Raw genomic sequence first — 27925 nt, forward strand, 5'->3', positions numbered from 1 at the left:
TGTAGGAGAATGTTGACCAAACTCTTCTACTGAACTGAATGCCACATTTCCTCCGTTCCTCCGTTTAGTGCGTGCAGTGTCCATCATTCAAGCACTAAATTTTTCCGCCATTGTTAGGGGATCATCCTGGCACTTTCAGTGCACTGGTTCAATTGAAATTTTCTCAGTGAGCGCCCTAGGCACTGAAAAACAGTGCCGAAGTGCACAAGTGCGGCATTTGAGACACAGCCTGCGTTTTTCCGCCATTGTTAGGGGATCATACTGGCACTTTCAGTGCACTGGCTCAACTGAAATTTTCAGTGTGAGCGCCCTAGGCACTGAAGGAAGGAAGGAAGGAGGAATGTGAAGGAGGAAATGTGTCATTCAGTTCAGTAGAAGAGTTTGGTCAACAGTCTCCTAATTCTGTAAGTAATGTTGATGGGACACCAACCTTTACATGCCAACCAAAGTATTGTATGTGTGATTGTTGTCCTTTGGGGTGAAGGACATGAAAATACAAGCACCAGACGCTGTGCATTGTAAACAGTAGCCAACTCATATTTTGGCAAGCTAATGGCATGCTCAGGCGTCACTTCCAGCAAGGGCACAGTGCATTGGTCACATTTTTCCTCGACACTATGCACTAAAGACTACCTCAGTGCACTGTGTGCACTATGCACTGACTGTCAGTGCACTGACAAAAGTGCGCCATTTGAGACATAGCCTCAGTCTATGATTTTCACTGAGCTTTTAAAACCATCGTTTAAATGTTAATATTAAATGGGCCGTGACCAGGTGTGATGATCACTGAACTCAATTAGCTTAGCTTCAGTTTTGGCCTATTTAATATAACTGGCCTTAATTAACAAAATCCCGGATGTGAAAATGTGAAAGCAAGACCTAACAAGAATATTCAAGTAACTCGGCCTAGATCCTCCAGAATGTATGGCATGTCATTAGCCAACGCTGCCTACTTCACTAGGTCAGGTCTGTTGCTGACAGCATGGTATTTAGCTCGTGTAACAGGAAACGACTTGCCCACTTTAAATCTGGACTACAGAGGGTCAGTGGCATCAAAGTCACTGTGACTGTATTCTACATAGACCTGACACCCTCCGCTATCATCCCATCCCATACATTTTGTTGAATTTTGCCCTTTGCAATCCTAATTTACAAGGGGCAGTCACATTCTGCCAACGCATAACTAAGCGGTTGCCAGAAAGTGACTGCCCCCCCGTAAGTCAGGATTGCTAAGGGAAATACTCACCAAAATTTCTGGAGTGACAGTGGAGGGTCAGGTGTACAGTGAATTTGACGCAGCTGATCCTCTGTAGTCAGTCCGTGAATCGTTTTCTGGAAGGGAGTCGCTTTTGAACACAACTACACCACCTGTCTGCAATCAGTGTTGGTCAAGTTAGCCTACTCAAAAAACTGTCGTCATGACTTTTCACCTCCAGTCCAGGGTTTTTTTTTTTGGCACCATGCAGACTTTGAATGTGCACTGTGTAGAAGTCATGATGCACATTCACAAGTGATACCTTTTAATTAATGCAATCACCCCACTATCAAATTCTAAGTAGCCTATTCATTATGACTGGGAAAATTGCACTTTTTATGATTAGGATAAAGTTCTCCATTGTCCACCATTTGAATTGACAGAAATGGACACATTGTACTTTGGTTATACTTTGAAATATCAGTTCATTATTTTGTAGATATTGATGAAAGGATCAAATTTGACAAGCACAGTCAGCTTCGATGAGCAGCATAGCTCTTTGCACCTACTCTGGCCACCATCCTACACAGTGCAACTAGCAGGTTCTTCTTTCTGACCCACCACACTGAACATCAATAAAATCCAGGTCATAGTAAAATGTAACATTTACTGCTTCAAATTACAGCAATACAGCAAAAAGATGCATTACTGTATTAATTAATTAATTTTGTAATAGACTATCCCAACACTGTCTGCCATGCTGTATTTTCATGTCAGAGGCCTAGTCCTATGCACCAGGCTTCTAAGCACTATTTTTCAAATGTTATTCTTTTCTTTCATTAAAACGTTTACACATACTAGGTATTTGTAGAATATTTTGCCTAAAGCGCTGTTTACACATAGCTGGGTATTTTGACATTCTTCCCAATGTTTTCCAACATATCTTTGTTCGCACCATCCACATTGCTGCCAAGAGTGGTCATGAATACGCTAGGCCTAAGCCTGTGCAAGCTAAGGAGAAAGCCATTCAAGTCTCAAATTTTCTCTGTCGATACAGCATCAACCCAAACGTCAAATCAGAGTTTTCAAAATCTCAATTTTTGCCAGAGTGTTTAGAAAGATTCGTTTTCAGAGGGAAAATCTCCATATTTGAGTTGACGAAAGGCACAAACAAAAGAAAATATCTTTGTTTTTTGAAAATACCCGGGTATGTGTAAACAGCGTGTAGGTTTTTTGAAACAATTGTTTTCAGAGAAGAAATCTACTTGCTTGTAACCTGGGTAGGTATTAAACACATATCCTACCAGGGGAAATCAGAAAACCCTGATCATTGTGGGAAACATTTCTTTCCCAAAACTCCAAAAGTGAACACAGAGACAGAGACTAATAACTTTCTCCCTTTTGCTACACTGCCACCCACTGGCGTAGCATATTCATGACAGCTCTCGACAGCATATTTATGCAGATACACCTTTTTTATCAAAATACCTGATTATGTGTAAACAGCGTTAAATGTTGTGGCTGCATCATTTAGTAACACCTCTAGTTGAAAGTTAAAAAACAATAGAGACATCAGATCAGATGTCAATTTTCAAATCAACTCCTTTCTTGTTAACATATTGGAGAGTGATGAGTTTTGTAAATATTTTATGTGAAGTGAATAGCTGCACCAAAATGACCAAAGTGTAATAAAACAATGCCAACTGTGTCTACTATCTTATGGAATAAGCCAGCAAAATGAAAGGAACGAAGACAACATATGAAAAAAGCCACGTTTATTATTGGTGATGGTTCCCCACAGGACCTGGTGGTAAAGAAAAGTAAGGGTTGTAAAACTTTTTTTTTTTTTAAAGGTCATATTTATGGTTGTTACAGAGGAAACCTGAAAATATTCTCAAATGCCAGACTATATTAAAAACACAAAGATGGGATATTCTGTAGGCTATTGTCTTTATATTAGTTGGTGAGCCTATTTGCAATTCATATTCTAAAGATATGGTACTTACGTGGTCTTAGATCATGATCTAGCAATTCTTGTATGTCTACTCCATCAACTACCCCATGTCTTGCAGATTGGTTGTCTTCCCATGGCACAGGACCTGCTAATGCAAGAACAGACATCTGTATTTCCAAAGAGGTGAAATAAAGTTCCTTTTCCCAAACATCACACTACCACAATCACCCAGACATGTTTACTTTCCGTCTTTGGAGGTTATTAGTTATTAGTATTGATATTTTCATACATGCCTCTCTTGTAGTACCTACCTTGTCTGACAGGGTATTCGTCATCTCCATAGACAACTATTCCTGGTCGGCCATCTCTCTCATCAACTGCTTCAATGGATAGCTAAGATAAATATGTCAATATTTTGTATCAGTTGTCAGCTGTCTTTAGACATACAGTAGTATTACACAATTGGGCTGGAGCTCTCCAAAACTTTCCCTGTCACTACTACGACTGGGTAAAATAATCAAGTTAATCGAATCGAATCGAAATTCACATAATCGATTCACAGGGCAAAAAAAAAAACACTTTTTTTGATAATTTTTCTTTTTGTTCTTTTTGTTTAATTTAGGTCTATGGAAAATACCCAGTAGGTATTAGTCAATTAGGCCTAGGCCTATACTTATTACAAATTAGCAATCTGTTAACACTGTCAAGCCACAGCCCTTTGACATTTTTATATAAAAATAGGCAACAGCATCTTTTGGGGGAAATCTTGGCACCAAGAAGGGAACGAATTGAATCCATTCGTATTGAATCGAATAGAATCAAATTGAATCGTGATTAATCGATTCAAAGCCCTAAGAATCGAAATCGAATCGATCCGGGAACATGGCTGCGATACCCAGCCCTAGTCACTTCTATGTTTTCAAAACATAACAGTGTGCCACTGTGAATTCTCACAGAAGCCTCTCCCCCCATTCTTTGCCTACTACATGCTCACGTTTTACATTTTTAAAATCCAATATGTGTCAAACATAGCAAAATCTGGGTTATGCACAGTTACTGCCCAAGTTCTTCTGTTTGTACGCTAGCAATTATAGGCATTGATGCCCACAATAGATGATGGATCAGCTTTTCAGAAAAGTCAGGTTAAGGTCAAGTTCACTAATAATAATAATAATAATAATACTTTCGTTTTATATAGCGCCTTTCAAAACACCAAAGGACGCTTCACAGAGTGTTGTGTTGGAAAGTGTGAGTGTGTGAGCGTGCGTGTGAATGCATGTAAGTAAAAGTGCTTGTGGAACTAGCCTCCAGGAAGAGATGTGTCTTAAGGTGTTGCTTAAACATGGCCAGTGAAGGGGCATTCTGGATGTGGTCGGGCAGATTGTTCCAAAGAATGGGAGCAGCAACATGGAAGGCTCTGTCACTGGTGGCCTTGAGCCTGGTACGAGGGACGATCAGCTGGCCCTTGGAAGAGGACCGCGGGGATCTTGAGGGGTCATAGGGGTGAAGGAGGTCTGTGAGGTAGTGGGGTGCCAGACCATGGAGGCACTTGAAGGTTAGGAGGAGGACTTTGTAGGTAATGCGTGACTTGATGGGGAGCCAGTGAAGCTGCTTGAGTATGGGGGTGATGTGCCAGAAAGGCCAAAACTGTTACAGCTGTTAACAACACAGAAATAGACCCCATGTGGTTTCAATACTTACAGGAAGTGTGGCATCCACCAATGTCCACACTTGTCTTTCAACTACCCCTTGTCTTGCAGGTTGGTAGCCTCCCCATGGCACAGGACCTGATGGAAGAACAGACATCTGATTTTCAAAAGAGGTAACCAATAGTTTCTCTATCCACAAATATTACAGTACAATAAACACATAGGGTACATTTATTTTCCATCTTTGTAAGTTATTAGTGATTAGTATTGGGGTTTTATACTGTGCACATGTCCATCTTGTAGTACGTACCTTGTCTGACAGGGTATTCGTCATCTCCATAGACAACTATTCCTGGTCGTCCATCTCTTTCATCAACTGCTTCAATGGACGGCTAAGAGAAACATGCCCAATATTTTGTATCAGTTGTCAGCTTTTATTAGACAAGATATACAGCAATATTAGACACAGTGTGTGAGTCGGGCTGGAGCTCTCCAAAACTCAGCTCCTCTTGTGCTCTGTAATCCAACCAGTTGGAGCTGAGGTCTCTCTGTATGTCTTCATAATAGTGTGACTCTGTGTCCTCACGGAAGGCTTCCACCCTATTCTTAGCCTATATGCTCAAGTTTATAATTTTATTTTCAAAATTCAAGATGTGTCCTGGAGTTTTAGTTCAAACCATACTAAAATTTACGTAATGCATGGTTATTGTCTCAGTTTTCAAATAATTGGTATTTATTCTTATCGTTTTTTTGTCATAAGCTATTCTTCTTCTGTCAGTACTGTATGTTAGAAATTTAAAGATAGGCTTTGACTCCCACAGTAGATGATGGACGGACGTGTCAAAAGTAAAAGTAAAAAAAAAGAAAGAAACATAGTTTCCTTCCAACACAGGTAACATATCTGAGTAACCAGTAGACCTGTGTGCTTGTTTTACCATCAGCTGCCTCTGCACTGGTTGGATCAAGTTTGTGGTGGGTTCTTGTTGGCTTTGTAGTGTTTTTCAGTAACAACACAGTCTATCTCCTCCACCATGACCTCAATAGACTAACTGGTGTAACAGCTATGTAACATCATGTGCTAGTACTTACACCATTCATTTATTTCACTTTTACTTTTGACACCTTGATGATGGATCAACTTTTCAGAAAAATCAGGTCAAGGTCAAGTTTACTAAGAAGGCCAAAACTTGTAAAACTTAATGAGAGAGACATAGACCCCATGTGGGTTTAATACTTACAGGAAGTGTGGCATCCACCAATATCCACACAGCATTGGGTTGTCTTTCAACTACCCCATGTCTTGCAGGTTGGTAGCCTCCCCATGGCACAGGACCTGCTGATGCAAGAATAGACATCTGGTTTTCAAAAGAGGTAACCAATAGTTTCTCTCTCCACAAATATTACAGTACAATAAACACATAGGGTACATTTATTTTCCATCTTTGTAAGTTATTAGTGATTAGTATTGGGGTTTTATACTGTGCACATGTCCATCTTGTAGTACGTACCTTGTCTGACAGGGTATTCGTCATCTCCATAGACAACTATTCCTGGTCGTCCATCTCTTTCATCAACTGCTTCAATGTCCGGCTAAGAGAAACATGCCCAATATTTTGTATCAGTTGTCAGCTTTTATTAGACAAGATATACAGCAATATTAGACACAGTGTGTGAGTCGGGCTGGAGCTCTCCAAAACTCAGCTCCTCTTGTGCTCTGTAATCCAACCAGTTGGAGCTGAGGTCTCTCTGTATGTCTTCATAATAGTGTGACTCTGTGTCCTCACGGAAGGCTTCCCCCCTATTCTTAGCCTACATGCTCAAGTTTATGATTCAATTTCCAAAATCCAAGATGTGTCCTGGAGTTTTAGTTCAAACCATACTAAAATTTACGTAATGCATGGTTATTGTCTCAGTTTTCAAATAATTGGTATTTATTCTTATCGTTTTTTTGTCATAAGCTATTCTTCTTCTGTCAGTATGTTAGCAATTAAAGATAGCTTTGACTCCCACAGTAGATGATGGACATACGTGTCAAAAGTTAAAGTAAAATAAAAAAAAGAAACAGAGTTTCCTTCCAACATAGATAGCTCTTATCCGAGTAACCAGTAGACCTGTGTTGTCTTACGATCAGCTGACTCTGCTCTGGATGAATCACATTTGTGGTGGGTTCTTGTTAGGTTGTTAGTGTTTTTCAGTAACAACACAGTCTATCTCCTCCGTGGTCAGTGATTAAAACACATAATATTTACCTAATGGGTAGGCTACATTACAAATAAACTCAAATCAAATAATAAATGACTGCCAATGAGCAAATAAAATGATGGAATATAAAAAATAAATTCCCCAACACAACCGTAGTCTTTTTATGCAGATGGGTCCACCATGGGGCACCTTAAGTCTTTGCTGACAAGACTGAACTACACTCACCAGCCACTTCATTAGACAAACCTGTCCGATTGCTCAATGACGCAAATTTCTATTCAGCCAATTACATGGCGGCAACTCAATGCTTTTAGGCCTGTAGACATGGTCAAGACAATGTCCTGCAGTTCAAATCAAGCATCAGGATTGGCAAGAAAGGTGATTAATGTGACTTTGAACGTGGCATGGCTGTTGGTGCCAGACAGAGGCTGGTCTGAATATTTAAAAAACTGCTCATCTGCTAGGATATTTGCTCACAACCGCCTTCAGGGTTTACAGAGAATGGGCCAAAAAAAGAAGACATTTCCAGGGGCATCAATTCAGTGGGCGAAAATGCCTTGTTGATGCTAGAGGTCAGAGGAGAATGGCCAGACTCGTTTGAGCTGATAGAAAGACAATCGTAACTCAAATAATCACTTGCTACAATCGAGGTATGCAGAAGAGCATCTCTGAAAGCACAACACACCAAACTTTGAGGCAGATGGGCTACAGCAGCTGAAGACCACACCGTGGTCACCGTGTCCAGACAACTCCTGTCAGCTAAGAACTGGAAACTGAAGCTATTTCGCACAGGTTCACCAAAATTGGAAAACAGAATTTGGAAACACATTTTCTGGTCTGATGAGTCTTGAGTCTCTGTATCTGCTGTAACACTGGGATGGTAGGATCGGTATTTGATGTCAAAAACATGAAAACATGGATTAATCCTGCCTTATCAATGATTAAGGCTGGTGGTGTAGTAGTGTGTGGGGGGCATTTCCTTGACACACTTTGGGCCCCTTAGTACCAATTGAGCATCGTTGCAACGCCACAGCCTACCCGAGTATTGTTGTAGTTAAGGCAGTTCTGAAGCCAAAAGGGAATGCAAGCCTGGACTAATAAGGTGTACCTCATGAAGTGGTCGGTGAGTGTACATCATAACAACATTGCTATTACTGAGAGGCTTACGTAAAAGATTAAGACTTGGTCATTACAAATTTGATGACAGTGTTTATAACATAGGGTCTGCACAAAGTGATAAAACCAATGGCTATTTAGAAAAAGAAATCAACTTCTTCAGCTGTTTTTTTCAATGAACTGAAGGTTTAGTTGGGTTATATGAAATTTACATTTGAACGTCTGTTTACAGCACAGTAGTTGTCAATCTGAAGAAATAGGCATTGTTGAAATGTAGTCGACTTACCTGGAATGCCTCTGCATCTCTCCATGGGATTGCAGAGTCATCAGGGATTTCGATCACCACATCTGGAGCTTGTTCGATTCCCCTCGCTGCTGGGCCTGGTGATGAGAGAAAGGAGCAGGTAAGATGTAAAACTGTTAGGATACTAATTTTGAGGCAACATGGCAAACACTGTCAAATGGTAGAGTAGCCTACAAACATAGCAAATGACTTCAAAGGCTGCTAAAACACAGACAAGTTTACAAGGTTTGTTTTCTTCCGGTATTAGCATAATAAGGCTTATATTTCCGCCACATGCCTACTTGTATGTTGTTGTTGTCTTAGGCTTCTTGCCTTCTTTAACAGGAGGTATGTTGGATTTTTTTGTTTTTCTTTACACATGCAGCGCTAATGGTACTTACATGATCTTACATCTTGGACAACTCTTCTTGGTATGCCCTCTCTTACCTTTATTTTACCAGGGAAATAAAATCACATTGAGAATAAAATGAGCCCTGGCCAAGGCGGCAGCACACATAAAAGTTACATTTACAGACAGGACACAGACAAAACAGAACAAATCAATATGGATAAAGAGATAAAATTACACAATAAAAACCATAAATAATAAACATAAAACAACATTAGAAGGAGATTAAAATATTAAAAGCAAGTGCAGACAGATTTAAAAGTGTCATTAAGATAGGTTTTAAACTCAGCTACAGACATAAAAACAGCAAGCTTAAGAGATTTCTGCAGTTCATTCCAGTGAGTTGGGGCACAATGAATAAAAGCAGTTTTACCAAATTCTGTTTTTATCATGGGGACATTTAAAACAATGTAGCTACTTGAGCGTAGGTTGTATCCTTGACTGCTAAAAGATAAAAGGCTCTGTATATACAAGGGGAGCTGGCCAACTAAGGCCTTGTATATGAATAAAAGCCAATGTTTATGACGTCTAAAATCTAGTGATGGCCAGCCTACTAGGTCATACAACACACAATGGTGCGTAGAATGCTTTCTTCTAGTGATGAATCTTAAAGCAGAGTGATAAGTAGAGTCAAGTGATTGTAAAAGTGCCTCTGTGTCATCGACACACGCGTTAGACTGCTAGGAGAGTTTAACATTAGTGGTCAGTGATTAAAACACAGGGGCGCAACTACTCATTTCTGGGGGGGTATGCAAGAACTATTTTGGTGCCCCCCCCCCCCCCCCAAAAAAAAACTTAATAATTATTTGGCGCCCTCCAAATGCCCTCTCTTTGGTGCCCCCCTCTCTCTGGCGCCCCCCTGCAACGCATACATCGCATATACTGTAGTTCCGCCCCTGTTAAAACACATAACGTTTACCTAACAGATATGTTTAAAGAATTTACAACCAATGGTACATCAAATTATGGAATATGAATACTGAGCCATGTTTTCCCCCTTATGAACTGGAGGTTTGGATTAGTTCATTTTAAACTTCCATGACTGTCAAATCCACTGTCAAAATCTCCTAAGAAAGAATAATGCACATGTGTATGTAACCGAGTGGATCTTAAGTTTACTTGTTTGCACCCCACCCCCCCCCCCATCTGCCCTAGCACCACCCTGTTCATCTCAGCCCCTCCCAATCCCATTAACCCCCCCCCCACCACCCCGGTGGACAACAACCCCCCCGCAGTGCCCAACTTCACCCACCTACCCCCGGTCACCCCCCCACACCATCTCAGCCACCCCCACTACCTTCACCTCTGGTCAAACCGCCCCACTATCTCAGCTCCCTGCCGCCCCACTCCGAGCCCCCCTCCCCCCGCTTGACAGCCCCCACCATTTCAGCCCCCTCCCCGGTCAACACCGCCCCACATTACCTTCCCACCTCCCGCGCCCTCCGTCATCCTCAGCCCCCCCCAAACCCCTGCTCATCCCAGAGATCGAGTCTCTGTATCTGCTGTAACACTGGGATGGTAGGATCAGTATTTGATGTCAAAAACATGAAAACATGGATTAATCCTGCCTTATCAATGATTAAGGCTGGTGGTGTAGTAGTGTGTGGGGGGCATTTCCTTGACACACTTTGGGCCCCTTATTACCAATTGAGCATTGTTGCAATGCCACAGCCTACCTGAGTATTGTTGTAGTTAAGGCAGTTCTGAAGCCAAAAGGGAATGCAAGCCTGTACTAATGAGGTGTACCTAATGAAGTGGTCGGTGAGTGTACATCATAACAACATTGCTATTACTGAGAGGCTTACGTAAAAGATTAAGACTTGGTCATTACAAATTTGATGACAGTGTTTATAACATAGGGTCTGCACAAAGTGATAAAACCAATGGCTATTTAGAAAAAGAAATCAACTTCTTCAGCTGTTTTTTTCAATGAACTGAAGGTTTAGTTGGGTTATATGAAATTTACATTTGAACGTCTGTTTACAGCACAGTAGTTGTCAATCTGAAGAAATAGGCATTGTTGAAATGTAGTCGACTTACCTGGAATGCCTCTGCATCTCTCCATGGGATTGCAGAGTCATCAGGGATTTCGATCACCACATCTGGAGCTTGTTCGATTCCCCTCGCTGCTGGGCCTGGTGATGAGAGAAAGGAGCAGGTAAGATGTAAAACTGTTAGGATACTAATTTTGAGGCAACATGGCAAACACTGTCAAATGGTAGAGTAGCCTACAAACATAGCAAATGACTTCAAAGGCTGCTAAAACACAGACAAGTTTACAAGGTTTGTTTTCTTCCGGTATTAGCCTAATAAGGCTTATATTGCCGCCATATGCCTACTTGTATGTTGTTGTTGTCTTTGGCTATTTGCCTTCTTTAACAGGAGGTATATTGAAAGACTATAAGGTTTTTTGATTTTCCTTACACTTGCAGCGCTAGTGATACTTAGGTACTTACATGATCTTACATCTTGGACAACTCTTCTTGGTATGCCCTCTCTTACCTTTATTTTACCAGGGAAATAAAATCACATTGAGAATAAAATGAGCCCTGGCCAAGGCGGCAGCACACATAACAGACAACATTTACAGACAGAACACAGACAAAACAGAACAAATCAATATGGATAAAGAGATAAAATTACACAATAAAAACCATAAAATAATAAACATAAAACAACATTAGAAGGAGATTAAAATATTAAAAGCAAGTGCAGACAGATTTAAAAGTGTCATTAAGATAGGTTTTAAACTCAGCTACAGACATAAAAACAGCAAGCTTAAGAGATTTCTGCAGTTCATTCCAGTGAGTTGGGGCACAATGAATAAAAGCAGTTTTACCAAATTCTGTTTTTATCATGGGGACATTTAAAACAATGTAACTACTTGAGCGTAGGTTATATCCTTGACTGCTAAAAGATAAAAGGCTCTGTATATAAAAGGGGAGCTGGCCAACTAAGGCCTTGTATATGAATAAAAGCCAATGTTTATGATGTCTAAAATCTAGTGATGGCCAGCCTACTAGGTCATACAACACACAATGGTGCGTAGAATGCTTTCTTCTAGTGATGAATCTTAAAGCAGAGTGATAAGTAGAGTCAAGTGATTGTAAAAGTGCCCTCTGTGTCATCGACCCACGCGGCGGAAGGCTGGGAGAGTTTAACATTAGTGGTCAGTGATGAAAACACATTACGTTTACCTAACAGATATGTTTAAAATCAGGTAAGAATTTACAACCAATGGTACATCAAATTATGGAATATGAATACTGATCCATTTTTTCCCCTTTATGAACTGGAGGTTTGGATTAGTTCATTTTAATCTTCCATGACTGTCAAATCCACTATCAATATATACTAAGAAAGAACAATGCACCATGTGTATGTAACCGAGTGGATCTTAAAGTGATACTGTCCCATTTTTGGAAATAAGCTCATATTACACATCCCCTTGAGTTAAATAATTGAGTTTGACCTTTCTCCTGTACTTTCAACCGTTCTCTGAGTATGGCAGTGCAAATTTTACCTCCATGCTAGCAGTTAACATTGAGTCCTATGAGACCAGCTGGCGGCTAACTGGTCTCATAGGACTCAATGTTAACTGCTAGCTTGGAGGTAAATGTGTACTGCCATAACTAAAAAACGGTTGGAAGTACAGGAGAAACAGGAGTAAAACCCTATTATTTAATTCAAGGGGAGGTGTAAAATAAGCGTATTTCTAAAAATGGGACAGTATCATTTTAAGTTTACTTGTTTGCACCCCCCCCCCCCCCCCATCTGCCCTAGCACCACCCTGTTCATCTCAGCCCCTCCCAATCCCATTACCCCCCCCCCCCCCCCCCACCCCGGTGGACAACAACCCCCCCGCAGCGCCCCACTTCACCCACCTACCCCCGGTCACCCACCCACACCATCTCCCCCACCACCACCACCTCCACCTCTGGTCAAACCGCCCCACTATCTCAGCTCCCTGCCGCCCCACTCCGAGCCCCCCTCCCCCCACTTGACAGCCCCCACCATTTCAGCCCCCTCCCCGGTCAACACCGCCCCACATTACCTTTCCACCTCCCGCGCCCCCCGTCATCCTCAGCCCCCCCAAACCCCTGCTCATGCCAGACCCCCCTCCCCTTAGTCACCTTCATTACCTCACCCAACTACACTCTCCCAGTCAATTCATCCCCCATCTCCCCATTCTACAGTGACTGTCTTTACACATGCTAAAATAGTCAGAAACTTGCTGGGCCACAAAACCACACAGACTTGAGAAAACTATGCTCTATTGTAGTGCAAGAAGGCAGGAGTATCGTGATATGACCTTTCAAAGTTTCTCTGTCATCAACACACTCAATGGACAGCTGAGACAGAAAAGGGTATTGTTGAAATAAAGTAAAATTATCAGGAATTACTCTGCACTCGCAGTGTTATGAGGGATTTCAATCAGCACATGAAGAGCTAGGTCGATTCCCTGATGTAGCTGTGTAATGGCAAATTCATTTCAGCAAGCATGCCACGTCTGGGCAAGGTGGAAGTTTCTATTCTGTTACGATAGGTTAGCCCGATGCTAATTTGTTCACACTGTAGATTTTTGCAACATAACGTAAACAGCAGACTGGACTCACTTTGAAAAATGCCTCACAAAAGAATATATTACCCCTGTTCATTTAGGTGTACAAACTTTTTACTTTTTTTAGATCTATCTATTCATTCAAATGTCTTACCATCTTTACGATGTGCCACGGAGTCGTTTTAGAGGAGCAAGTAGGCTACAGTACAACACGTGTATGAAGGAGTGCACGCATGCGTACTACATCTAAGTGTGGCGCTTACTAAGTGCGACGGATACGCATATAGAATCATTAGTTCAAAAGTAAAGCCAAAGCTGACCATCTTAAATAAAATAAAAAAAACATTCATAGAAGAAGAAAATAAATTCCTACATGTTTGTCAAGTTTGAATTACCACATAGTAAAAAAAATATCAGTGTTAAATCAACTCCATTTCATATGGTCCCACTCAAAACTATTTTACTATATTACGCTCTTTACTAGGTGCTACTTAGGACTCATTATTAAGTTACATTACCTTTGTAGATGCTGAAATTTGCAATTGGATGCAGAGGTCTTGATTAATCCAAAGACAAGTTCAACTGAACACAAACCCTCTCAAATGGGCTGTGTGTCTCCAGGTAGAATTCTGCCGATGAGAAAACATCTTAACAGGAATGAGTAAACCACTGCTTTGCTCTGTTCCCGTCAGTAAGCCAAAGAACTATGACCCAACCTGATTTGAATGCCCTGCCCTTCAAAGGTTTCCCTGTTCTATGTTCCATGTAAAACCCAACCACCTTCCTTATAAAAAAAAAACAGAACAGAGAACTGGATTGCGTTGTTGAAACTCCTCGGTCTTTAGTTCCAGTAGCATTTTCATTTTCAGCCTTTTCTGTCTTTGAGGCCGATTATGTGACGCAGGTATAGAAGATAAACACACAGTATAGAGAGCCTTAGTTCCTTCCATTTGATGTTTTTTTAATGACCATAGGGTGTGACTATGAGGCTCCATAAAAAAATAATCGGCATAGCACCTGCACCTGAGACTTGGGGTGCATCCCAATATGTGTCCTTGCCTCCTCCACTTGTGCTTGTCTCCTCGTCCCGCCTCCTGGCCCCTCCTTCGTGGAGAAAATGATAAAGTTTCCCAGCTGTCGGCCTCGCCACAACAACTTTTGAGGGACTGTTTTTCATTCACCATCCCAATTGCAAATGAGAAAAAGACTTTACAATTGAGCTTTTGCAAGATATTGAAATATAATGCTGTTGTCAGTGATGTCATCATGACGAGAAGCAAGTGGAGGAGGCAAGTGGAGGAGGCAAGGTCACATATTGGGATGCACCCTTGGTCTCTGTATAGGGTTTCGCATTGTAGCTCCACCCTCAGCCTGCCATAACAAACCATTGACAAACATTCTCTTCAATACTGGTCAGCACAGTATTCATGAGAATAATGAGCATCCATTCAGGATGCACCTGCTCCTATGGATGGCTTGCTGGGTCTATGCTTCATAAGTTTACTGTGCACTGTTTTCTGTCATAGTCTATAATGAGTTATTAACAAGCCAGACAGTAAGCAGGGCCCTCAGGTTTTGACCAGAGTTTGGGATGAGATTTTGGTTCACATGACTTCAAGTCAAGTCAAGTCAAGTCAAGTAGGTTTTATTGTCAATTTCTTTACATGCACTGGTCATAGAAAGAATTTGAAATTACATTTCTTGCTTTCCCATGCAGACTTAGACTAAGCTAAGTAAGGACATAGACAGTATAGACATAGACAGTACTTATACATGGACTTAAGACAGTATGGACATAGACAGTACTCATACAGACATTTAAAGTGCAAGACTGGACAACAGAAGACTTGTAGAGAACATACATTAAGAGGAGGTAATTGTTGTGCTTTTGTGCTTTTCCTAAAAGTCCTTTATAGCGTTCTGACATAGTAATAGTAGCATTTTGAAGAAAAATAAATATTAAAAAGGTCTATCAAGTACACCAGCAGCTGTGTGTGTGTGTGTGTGTGTGTGTGTGTGTGTGTGTGTGTGTGTGTGTGTGTGTGTGTGTGTGTGTGTGTGTGTGTGTGTGTGTGTGTGTGTGTGTGTGTGTGTGTGTGTGTGTGTGTGTGTGTGTGTGGTGATGATTTCTTCGGCACAGGTATGATGGTAGCAGCTTTGAAAAGTGATGGGATGACTGCTTGCTCCAGAGAGATGTTAAAGATGTATGTTTGATGTGTTACTAGGATTGAAACTCAGCTGGAATATTGGAGTACCATTTAATAATCCTGAGGGAAATTAAGGTGTCCAGTAGTATACATACATATGTACATAAATATACAGTGAGTGTCAAAAGTCACTGTGTATGTAGTCCAGAGAAAAGTCAGGGTCAAATATCCATTGAAAAAAACAGGGGATCACAAGTTGCGCATTATGTGTGGCCACGCCCCACCTTTGCATGCGCGCAAGCACTCACGCATTCACTCTCACACACACACACACACACACACACACACACACACACACACACACACACACACACACACACACACACACACACACACACACACACACACACACACACACACACTTCAGCATGTGTATGGCCACGCCCCACCTTTGTATGTGCGCACGCACTCACGCATGCACTCACACACACACACACACATGCGCACACTCACACACAGAGACACAGACACACAGTGGTGCATAAAAAAGTGAGTGTCTTGTATTGCTGTGTTGAATAGTCAGAGTCAGAGCAGAGCAGAATCTATAATTGAACAGGCTCATGTGGTTGGCAAAGGCTAGGACTTTCTTTTCTTCATTATACTCCAAGCTATGGAAATACAGTGATATGCACAGGTTTGGGCGTTGGAGAACTGGCAGAATAGTGAGAGAGGGTCAAAGACGAGACGTGCATTTTTTTGTTCCGCGCTCATTTAACTATCAAAAAAGTAAATTAATGAATTTTGAATGTTATGCTGATAAACAGCATAGTCTGGTTTCTCATTTCAGTAACATTTAAAGAAAAATAATTGTCAATGTATGTGTGAAATAATCTCATAAAGTGCAAAAATGTCATTCAGTGTAATGGTCCGAACTTAAAAATCATCAATACATGCTTGAATAATTATGCAAAATGACGAACAAAATTATTTTTTCACTCTCTGGGCATAATTCTAGAAGTGTTCTTGTTATTGTATTAAAAGCATGTTTCATTACCATTTTGTTTTGATATTCAAATCATCTGGGGACTTTTGTCCGGATTTTCAATTCCTTAGATATCATTCAGTGAAATAAGATCAACATGATGCTTTTAAATCATAATAAAAAGTGATAGTCACACCCCTTAAGTGATGATGCAAAGGGAGAGTCTTGTTCTTCAATAGTCAAAAATTTTGTATTTTCATCTTGTGGTAACAGCGTCCACAAAAACAGATGTCATTCAGTGAAATGTCAAAAAATACTTTTATACTCAGATATTCATCCAAACAAGCATATTTTCTAAATAGACATAGTAAACATTGTGGGTCAAAGTCATTGTTTCATGTAGGTGACTAACTGTGTGCTTGTAAAAAGGTAAAAATAAGGTGAAAAGTATTTGGTCGTCCTTCAGTGTAAGAGATGTCATTCAGTGACATGCAGTGTAAGGGCCATTTCATTTAGTGTAATCAGTTCATGGTTGTATATTAAGAATCAAAACGGCAATATAAGTTGCAATATTACTCTAAGATACAATAATATGATGATACTACTTAAAATTATGACTTTTATTGTTATTTCCATTATAACCTTGTTATTACCATGTAGCAACCATATTACTGGGTAGATTCTGGGATTTTGGAAGTTACATGAATTATCAGAACACCCTAAGGCCCAATCTCAATTCACCCCTTGGCCCTACCCCTTACCTCTCCCCTCCGTTTTGTGTAGGGGTAGGGGTATCCCAATAGTCCTTAAGGCAGAGGGGTAGAGGTAAGGGGGAGGACTTTGTAGCCCTCAAAAATGAGGGGTTCGGCCAGGCAGACTCCGTTTGGAGGGGTAAGGGGTAGGGGTAAGGGGTGAATTGAGATTGGGCCTAAGTCACAATCCCCAAAATATGCAGGTTAACAAACAAAATTTTCTTTTTTATTGTTTTAGGCCTAAGTGGTAGCCTACCTCTAAGCTTGTGATCTTGGAAGTTCTTCAAAACACATTTTAATGCCCCAATATTAAGTAAAATACCAATTATTTGACAACACCTATTTCTGTTGTCACTCATTCAGGACTTTGAGTACTGTAGTATGATGGTAACAATATGATAGCAATGAAAAGTAGCTGTTTATATAGAGTTTTTTGCCAAGGCATCATTCAGTGTAATAGTTGTGGTCATTCAGTGAAATGCACATTTTTATGTGAAAATAAAGTAAAATTCTTACAAAACTTATTTGTTTAGCACAACACATGCGGGGGCAAACAACAAATGAATAATTGTGTATTTTAAACTGATTTTCCCTTCAGGGGAAATACTTCTTAAAGCCAAATGGGTGAAATGCACTCGGTGAAAGACTACAAACACTGCAAAAACTATTTGCAAATGCCTTTTACTAGAAATGTTTAGGTTTGATGAAGACCTTAAATATAGCCCTTTACTATGTTAAGTAGTTCATTTCAGTTTTTTAACGTCATCTATATGTTTTTTGCATTATCAACTGTTTAACACCGTATTACACTGAATGACATTTTATGGGTGAAAATGGGGTAAAAATGCATGTTCCTTACTATTTTTAGAACAGAAAATAATAAACTTAATCACTCTACACTCCAATGTACCCAGAAAAGTTGAAGAACGGTGTCAGGGAACAGTTTTATTTTTTGGAGTCCTGAAAACCCTGTTTCGTCTTTGACCCGAGAGCTAAGCGCAAATCACTTTGCAGTAATCAATTGGAGAGAAAATCCGAAGTGCTCAGGGAATTGTTCAGGAAAAATCTTGAAGGTGCTCTTTGGTGTTGGGGAAAAAACAATATCTTGTCAAAAAAGGGAGTCCAAGGCACTCTTCTTGTGGAAAAATATTTTAAAAAGCCTTTATTGAAACATGGCTAATAAGTTTTAAAACAAGGGAGCAGAGACCCACGCGTTTCGGCACAAGCCTTCTTCAGGGTACTGTTCAAACAGGAATTCCTAATGATATACACCTGCCAAGCACAGGTAGGAAGTCACATGAACCATTCTCCAGGTAAACATTACATGCAAGTGCCACTAGGTGGCCACGCAGGTGTCAAAAGCCAGTAAATGGCCAGAGAGAGAGAGAGAGAGAGAGAGAGAGAGAGAGAGAGAGAGAGAGAGAGAGAGAGAGAGAGAGAGAGAGAGAGAGAGAGAGAGAGAGAGAGAGAGAGAGATTGTCACAAGCCAATGAATGGCCAGGTAGAGGGGAAAAAACATATATACAAACAAAAGAAGATACATAAAGAGCCACTAGGTGGCAACAGGCTTAGCTAAGGACAGCTACCAATACTGGAAAACCACTTATAAACTGAGAAATCATTACAAAAAAGGACTAAAATCAATTTCTTCATTTAATCCTGGGTATGTCATGGCCTGCAAAGTGTATATGTAGAAAGTTTCCCTTTGTAGTAATAATTTTAACTTGTCACCACCCCTAATATTCTTTTTGATTGTTTCTAGACCTTCAACCATTAACCCATCTGGATTGCTATTGTGTGCTGTGTGGAAATGTTTAGCCATAGGATAATCCAAGTTAACCTTCCTAATGGCATTTTTATGCTCGGAGACTCTGTCTTTTAGACGCCTTTTTGTACGGCCTATATAAAAACAGCCGCAGGAGCATGATAAACGGTACACCACAAAGGTGGTATTGCAGTTGATGAATGCTTGAATGTTATATGTTTTGTTAGATTTGAAATCAATAAATTGTTTGCATTCTTTCATGTTGGAGCAATGGTTGCAATAGCCACATTTGTATGTACCAGTTATCTGTCTATGGAGCCAGGTGGTCTTTTTTCACATTAAGATGGCTAGGTACAAGTTTGTCTTGAAGGGTGGGGGCCCTCCTAAATGTAATTTTGGGGGGGGGGACTGGAAATACTTCTCTAAGAGTAGGGTCACTTTTCAACAGGTTCTAGTTGGACAAAATGATCCTTTTAATCGGATTGGCAAAGCTGCTATATTTTGTGACAAAGTAAACTTGATCTTGACTAGATGACTTTCTTTTCTTCTTTTTGAACAGATCTGTCCTCTGAGTGGAGAGAGCTTTTTCATTGGCAGACTGTACAACATCAGTTTGGTAGCCCCTCTGTGTAAAACGATGAGACTTGATTTTGGCCTGCTTCTCATACTCTAGCTCTGAATCACATATACGTCTCAGATGTTGGAATGGTCCAAAAGGTATATTATTTTTTAGCCAAACTGGATGGAAACTATCTGCTCTCAACATAGTATTTCTGTCTGTAATTTTGCGGAAAAACTTAGTATGGAGCCGGCCATCCAGTCCTTTTGAGATAGTTAGATCTAAAAAGTTAATAGTTGTTTTTGAATGTTCCATAGATAGTTTAACATTCCCATCATTATTATTCAACAAATCAAGAAACATAGACAACTCATCTTCAGAACCGGTCCAAATTAGGCAAATATCATGTACCTCCCGAAATACTTTATCTTGTCATTATAGACATTATTGTAAACACATTCCTTCTCCTATAGGCCTAGAAAAAGATTTGCATAATTTGGGGCAAAACATGCCCCCATGGCAGTGCCACATACCTGAAGGTATAATTGGTCTTGGAACAGAAAGATGTTATTTTTCAATGTCCATTCAGTGAGTTTAATTAAGAAATTGGATGGAGGTGAGCAGTCAGTAGGCCTGTTGGATAAGAAGTGGTTTGCAGTAAATTTGGTATGACTCATACTAAAGGGGTCTAATCAGATTTAGAACCATAGGCAGTAGGCACTACAAAATGTGACCCCTTGGGGGCCGTGGTGTGTATTTTTAAAAGATGATAAGCATGTATTTTGTAATGGTCGGAACAATAGACTAATAACAGCCAGAAGGACGCAATTACGTAGGCCTATGTGATGGTGTGAAAAGCTGGTAAGAAGGTTCATGAAATGGGATCTGATCAAATATAGAACTGTAGGAAAAAAGCAGACTTTTTAATTTAAACATAAAATGTGAATATACATATATCACCAAGTATTCCATTCGGTGGATCGTATACAATAACAGTGAAGAATATGTAGGAATTCTGCAATGCTTCATGGCCCACTTATTAAACAAATCTATTAAACGGACGTTTTGCCCCCTCAGCTATCAGGGAGATGAATAATATTACCTGCAAACCTAGACTGTGATGGTAAATTTTATTTTTTTTGTTCAATTATTCAACATTATTCATGAACATTATTCAATTTCATTTTATTATATGTTTATAAATCTACCATTGCTACTGTATCATGTTTTCCTCTTTCCTGACATTCAGTGTCACCATGTCACTAAATTCCATGCAGTTTTGGTACAGTCTTTGGTACAGGCTATTGTCCACTATTTTAAATGTTACACGTTTTGTATGAGTGGCGATCATTTGGTTGTACTTCAAATCTACCTTTGGAATTGGATACAAATCAACGTCACTCCATCTAATCTAATGATTGCTATGTGACGGCCAGTGTTGGGTAATTAAAGTAAAATTGAAGTAATTAGTTACTTTACTTTAGTTGTTGCTTTCAATTCTAATTGAATTACTTTACTTATTACTAAATTTAAAAAGCAACTCGTTACTTATTACTTTACTTTACTTTTCGCTGGAAAAGGGATTTTAACCAGTGTAGTGGCCAGTGTTGGGAGTAACGGCGTTTAAATAAACGGCGTTACTAACGCCGTTACTTTTTTCAGTAACGGGTAATCTAACTAATTATTCTTACTGTCAGTATAACGCCGTTACAATTTCATACACTCCGTTACTGCACGTTACTGTTTGGGTAGCCTATGCGTCGTCACCGTGCGTTCTATTACCAAAACCTCTCCATATGGTCATATGACCACGTTCGCCGCTGCCATCCACCCAGTAGAAGTCAGAAAGAGGGACAGAATGAGTGTGTGTGTGCTGCTTGGTGAACAGTGTTTGTCTGATCCCAGGATTATTGCGTTTGCGTCCGGATGGCTACTGCATCACCGGGGGCTGAATGGAGGGAGCGCAAGCTAACATTACCAGAACCACTCTCACATAATTCCTCCACCAATAGGACTACCTGACACTACGACTGCATTCGCCACTACTGCCGACTCACTTGAGATCGGATAAAGTCACCGAATGAGTTTCAATGTGTGTGTGTGCTTAGAGAACATCCTTGCTTCGCATGTCGGCATCACTGCCTTCGGAAGTTTCGCCGCGGTAAACAAAGAGTGCTCGTCCGATCATTATCCTCCTCGTGAGATAAAAACTGTCCTTCAGAGTCAGAATAGGCAAATAACATGCTCAGAACTTCACCATGATTCAACTTCTCACTAACCACGATGAAATAGCTCGCTGATAGTTCGCTGATAACCACACAAACTCTACTCGCACGCTTCGAGACAAAGACGCAAAGTGGCTACTTCCGCATTTTGTGGTCGCGTCTTTTACTGCTTCACGACTCTGTGAACTACAAAATGACGTAATCGTAGTCTTGTCAGAGACAGTTTAGATAGAAAATCTCTGGTCTTGTTTGAAAGGATAGCATTTAGTAATAATTAAAATGTAAATACTACATTTAGTAGTAATTTAAAGTGGGATTTAACATGCACATTTTCAGTTGAATTTAAATAAGCCTATTAAAATGTGTTATTTTCTTTTATAAAAAATGAATATATATATATATTGTCCATCCAGTGGCTTTGGTTTATTATGTTGCAATAAATTGTTTGTATCGTTACCTGTCTTTACCGTCTCTATGGTCGGGGGGGGCGAGTAACGCAATAGTTACTTTTACTGGTAACTAGTTACTTTGATACCGGAGTAACTCAGGAAGTAACTCAGTTACTTTTTTGGAGAAGTAACTAGTAACTAGTAACTAGTTACTTTTTCAAAGTAACTTGCCCAACACTGGTAGTGGCACACCTCATAATAGGCCTACACCTGCTTCCCCATTTGTAGACCGGCTGTGTATATGGCCTAATATTTTAATCTGTGCAAACTGTACCTCTATTGTCATTCTCACATCTAAAATGCATTTCACGATTGCCCTGTAGGCCTAGGCCTATTTATAACAGTGTAAATAAATTTCAATTTAGTCTAACATTATGCCATAGAATAGAACAGACTTTTATTGTCATGTCAGCATGAAAATTGCCTTTGGTCTCAGAGAATAAACAGAATGAGTAGGCTGAGGTGGCCATACCAAACAGAAATGTTGGTAGGTAAGGACACTCTAGCTTACATATCCTCTCCTAGATGTTGCAGCTTATGCTACCCCAAAGCCTTTCAGTTTCCTGATTAAAAACGACCTTGGATTGCATATGCATTAACATTATTATTAAGGATTCTGCCGAATGCAGAATCCGTTCGTGCTGGAAGACGGTTTGATCAGGCACATTTGAATAGCCTGAAGAACGTGGCCTCAACGCAATAGTGTTGCTTGCGCTGTTGTTCTCACGTTATTCTCAATTACTTGACTCGCGCTGGCTGCTGCTGCTGACGAAGCTTTTTTGTTGCAGTGTGTGATGGAGTGACCATCACTAGGGTTGTGGGTGTGTTCTGACTAACATGCCAACGAGCCTGGCTCTTTGGTGTAGCGGTCAGAGCCCCAGTTTACTACCCCAGAAGGTCTGGGTTCAAGTCCCAGCTGGGCAACTCTACTCCCCTTCGCTACAAATGGTGTCAGAAGTGGGATGGTACCGTGAGGCCATCGTAAGCGTACCCATCGTGTGTAAGCCGTAATTCCATGTGAGGGACCCCCAGGATTGGTGACCATGTGAGGGACCCCCAGGATTGGTGGGCAACTCTACTCCCCTTCGCTACACAGTGTATTTAACCAATATGTCATCAGTGAGCACAACAGAGGCCATGGCGGCATTTGCGATGTAGGGTACAGCTGTTTCATTCATGCATTCGCTTAACTGTGGACTCGGAATGTAGATTTAACTGCGCAGCGAATCACTTTCACTTTACCTCTGACGTTATGTTTTTAAAAATGATGGTGGAACTCCAAATATTGTAGTATAGATTAAGCACATCACAGCGCAATGGGCTCATGCAAGTCCCAGTGAAAGACCTTACATGCACGAGGAAGGACCCCCAACACTGGTGACGGCCTGGCAAGGATCGTCCAAAGTCAACTCCCTAGGAAGTTTGGTGCTACCAATTTACACTCTACCAGAGGGTATTTGGACCCTGAAAATGAGCAAGATGAGATGGCAGATGGCAGAGGTCATTTTGTTTAAATAGCCTAAATGTTTGATAGATTTATCTGTATTTGCCTCTACAACTTATAGCGCTGTTCATTTTGAAATTTCAGTATCTTTGTAAATGCTTCCTAACATATTGGACACACTTTACACATATTGCAGTGTTTTTCTTTTTTCATCACCAAGTATCAACATGACCATTTTTTGGAGATGAGATGCATTTTGGAAAAAAAGACGAGCTCTGGTCTAATGCGCCATCTGTCTTAAGAAACCCCAAGGTTTTTTCGGCATTATTTCAGTAGCGTGCCTATTCTGAATGAGCCATTTTGATATAGATTAATCTAGATTAATTTCAGAATTTCAGTGAGATTAATCTACTTGTAGATTAAAAAAAATAATCTATGCCCACCCCTAGTTTACATGCTCATGAGGACCCAGGTTCCAGTAAGGCCTGGTCCTTTTCCAACCCTACCCCGTCTCTCTCCACCACTCTCTTCTACCGTGATCTTCACTGTCCAATTCACAATAAAGGCAAATTGACTTCCCTTATTATTGCCCCCATGCTGATATAGTACGTCTATCAGCATATACATCAGTAATATGTCGGTTCAGCTTTACCTTTGGTGTTATCCATTCTGATACTGTTTTATTATTAACATATGGTTTGTTAATACGTACACATTTAACATGTCATGTAAAAAGGTGCAAAAAAAACTGTTAATGCCAAAAAACTCACAAGTTAACTATTAACACTTGTTAAGATAATTATACATAAATAATTAATATGTTGTTTTCTATGTTAAAAATAATGGCTGCCAGATTTCATGCAAAAAATTAGTTAATGATGAAAAAATCAACTTGTTACAACTGGGTTGTTTTGCTTCCAAACATTCCTTGACATTACCTCAGCTCAGATCACTAACCCCAAGATCCTGGCTTCTGCCCCCTTTTAGAATCTTATTCTGTAGGTTAGACAGAAATTAGGGTTGTCAGGCAGAGCTTTAACCTGTTGAAGCATCTTCTGGATTAGATGTAATACGTTCATTAGTTTTCTTTTGTTTCAGACATGTACACATGTTTTTGCCTTTACTAGTGTGTTTCGGCAGTGTAACTTCCATTCTTTATCAGAGGATGATGAAGTTACAGCAGCGAAACATGTCGGGTAAAGAATAAAAAAACATTTTTGAAACGAAAGAAAACTAATGACTACATCTTCTGGATTGTGTCTCAAAAAGTGTCAAAGCGGATAAAGTGTAATTGCTTAGAATGGTCACTGAACAGAACAGAATTTGAACCAAAATCGCCACTACTGTGGTAAAGTGTGGGCTGTTATCCACTGTCTAGGGGCCTGGTGGCAAGATGCGCCTCTGTACAGAATAAAAAACTTCCGCACACCCTGATTCTCTTTTGTAACATATATCACACTGTACAGAATACAACTTCTCGAGGAGAGTTGATTGGCTGATCTACAGCGATCAATGCGTAACAGCAAACAATTCACAATATTCTGATGACATCCTCAAATTTCTTTGACCAGGATCAATGGCTGGATCTGAGACGATGGTAAAAAGGGGATTTATAATGGAATCAAGTGTGCACATTATATTCTTTCAGGATTGAGAACAATATTGTGTATTACATTATGCCCCCTTTTTTCTGGGCATTTGTGTTTTTATTTTGCACAGGGCAGTGAACTGATCCCCATGTATGTGGTACGGGTGCTCTACGCTCTGTGCCATAGCACCCCCCACATTATGCCCCTCTTGTTGTAGGCCTTGGCTGTACTTCAAATTCTTCATAGCCTTCATATCAGGCATAGGAAACCATCTCCATCGACTATTCCATGTGTGCCCGCTCTTCCACAGCCACATTCAGTGTGCACCTGAAATGTTAAAAAGTTTTGCATTAGTTGTCATAACTTAAAACGTTATCAAAAGTTCTTTGCATCTAAATGGTTTCATGAATCACACAAGATCAATTCACATTACAGAGCACACTCAGAAATGATCAAGGCAATACTAAGTAGGCCTAATTCTTCACTCTACCTAGTTGGCATGTCTCTACAGAGCCATAGACAAATGTCCACTCCTTCAAACTGAAGGTGATTAAAAACCCCAGAGAGGGGCGAAGTGAAATCAGAGATATGCCTTTCACAATTTGATGAACCACTAGCTCTTTTAGAAACAATTTTTAATCTGTAGCCTCTTACTGTAGCAAGGGTCGCCGGCGACCCTATTCACTTGCTGAAAATGCTTGACTACATCATAACAACATTGCAATGACATTACAGAGAGCCATAGTGATGCGCTAAGGGGTTTAGTATTTCCCTGAAATAAGGGGTAAGCACCAACGTATTTCCATATGCAGAATTCACTATTATGGGGATATTTCACCTGGCTCTCGCCAGATCCTCATGTATTTCAATAGCCAGGTTACCGTATGTTAGCCATGCAGAGAAATGCCCAAAAACACTACTTATCCATATTCAAAAATAGTCTATTGGCCCTGCCGTGGCCTAACGATAGGGCACTGGATTACTACACTGGCGACCCAGGTTCGATTCTGACCCTGTAATAAAACCAGAGTTTAAATAAGTAGGCCTATACTTAATTTTGAGTCAAATGCCACATTTGTCCTATGGTGTGACTGTCGCAAGCCTGGTTCTCCATGTTATAACATTTTTAAATAAACAATCAAAGCTCAGTCATTTCTCTAAACAATCTTGGCATGTTTTTCAAGGTGTCTATTTTGGCAAGTGGCAATGTTTAAATATTTTCCCGTTTTTCTGAGACCATATGGTCTTATGAAACTTTGTCACAGAAAACAATATCCTGTGGTGTGACATCACATTTTTGGGTAATTCTGTGGATAATTATCTATTGTTGAAGCTCCAGCTGTACTTCAATTGTGACCCTTAAGAAGCCAATGGCTAGGGTGGATTTTAGTTTTTTCTCTCAGAGTTCTTCAATCAATCAATTACGTTTTGCTACCACAAGATGTATTAGTTTTGTAGTCCTTTGGTGTGACAGCCATAAAATACATTTTGACAATACTGTATATATTTTATATTTTTTTCTTATGTTGATGTATGCAAATGCATCTTACTAATGGTGAAATTGTATTTCAGTTGGCAATGACATGGCTTTAAATTAACTCAAAAGCTCAAAAGTCCTATGGTGTGATGGTAAAAGTCCTATGGTGTGACACTTTGGAGTATCACACCAAAGGACAAACAGGTCACACCAAAGGACTAGATATCTGAGAAATAGCTTTTAAAACAACTGGTAGTACATTTTTTGTTTGATTTGTTGTTTGACTATATAGCCTACATCAGGGGTCCCCAAACTAAGGCCTGGGGGCCGGATGCGGCCCGCCACGCCCCTTTGACCAGCTCTCCACCTCTCTGCACCTCACCATTTGAACTGCCCCAAAGAAGCAATCCTATCTTGTCTTGATGGTTTTTCATCTCACTGTAATATAAACAGGCCTACCATTTCTTTTGTATCACTCATAAACTATCAATCACCATATTTTTCTTACCTTTCCTTGGTATTTTTGGTTATTAGAAATTAAAAGGAATACCTGTGGTATTTCAAATTGAAACACATGTGAAGTACTCACTTCTTTTGCAAATCACTTGTAATGATGAACTATTTTGTGCTAGAAATTATGGTTAAAACAGGCAGTGGCCTAGTATAAAGCCCACATGATTGATCCCCGCCCCTGATCACAGTCAGGAACGATAATGTGGCCCCCAGAGAAAAAAGTTTGGGGACCCCTGGCCTACATATTGTGTATTCAAATTACTTATTCCTTGATTGGCCATTGGAATTTATACTTTGATGCATTGTTGATGAATATTTGCTGTTGATTTTAGATACTGTCAAAGGATATAAAATGTCATTAATGGTGCTTTGAAACCATAGAATATAACGGTAACAGTGAAGGAAAGATGAGTGAGAGATTATAGAGAAGTATAGAGAAGTATAGATGAATAAAGTATGCTGCGGAGAGCTCAATATATTAGTCAAGGAGCCTAAAAAGTCCCGTGGGATTTTTTTGATGAAAGCAAGCCACCCATCCAACTGTCTCAAGGACAAAATAACAATAAAAAACATGTTGGCAGTCTGAAATATTGTGCTGGGAAAAATTGTGAAGCATAAGAAAATAACAACATTTTGGTCTCCAAAAATAGGACT

Source organism: Engraulis encrasicolus, chromosome 8 (assembly GCF_034702125.1).
Source record: "Engraulis encrasicolus isolate BLACKSEA-1 chromosome 8, IST_EnEncr_1.0, whole genome shotgun sequence".
Classification (NCBI taxonomy): domain Eukaryota; kingdom Metazoa; phylum Chordata; class Actinopteri; order Clupeiformes; family Engraulidae; genus Engraulis; species Engraulis encrasicolus.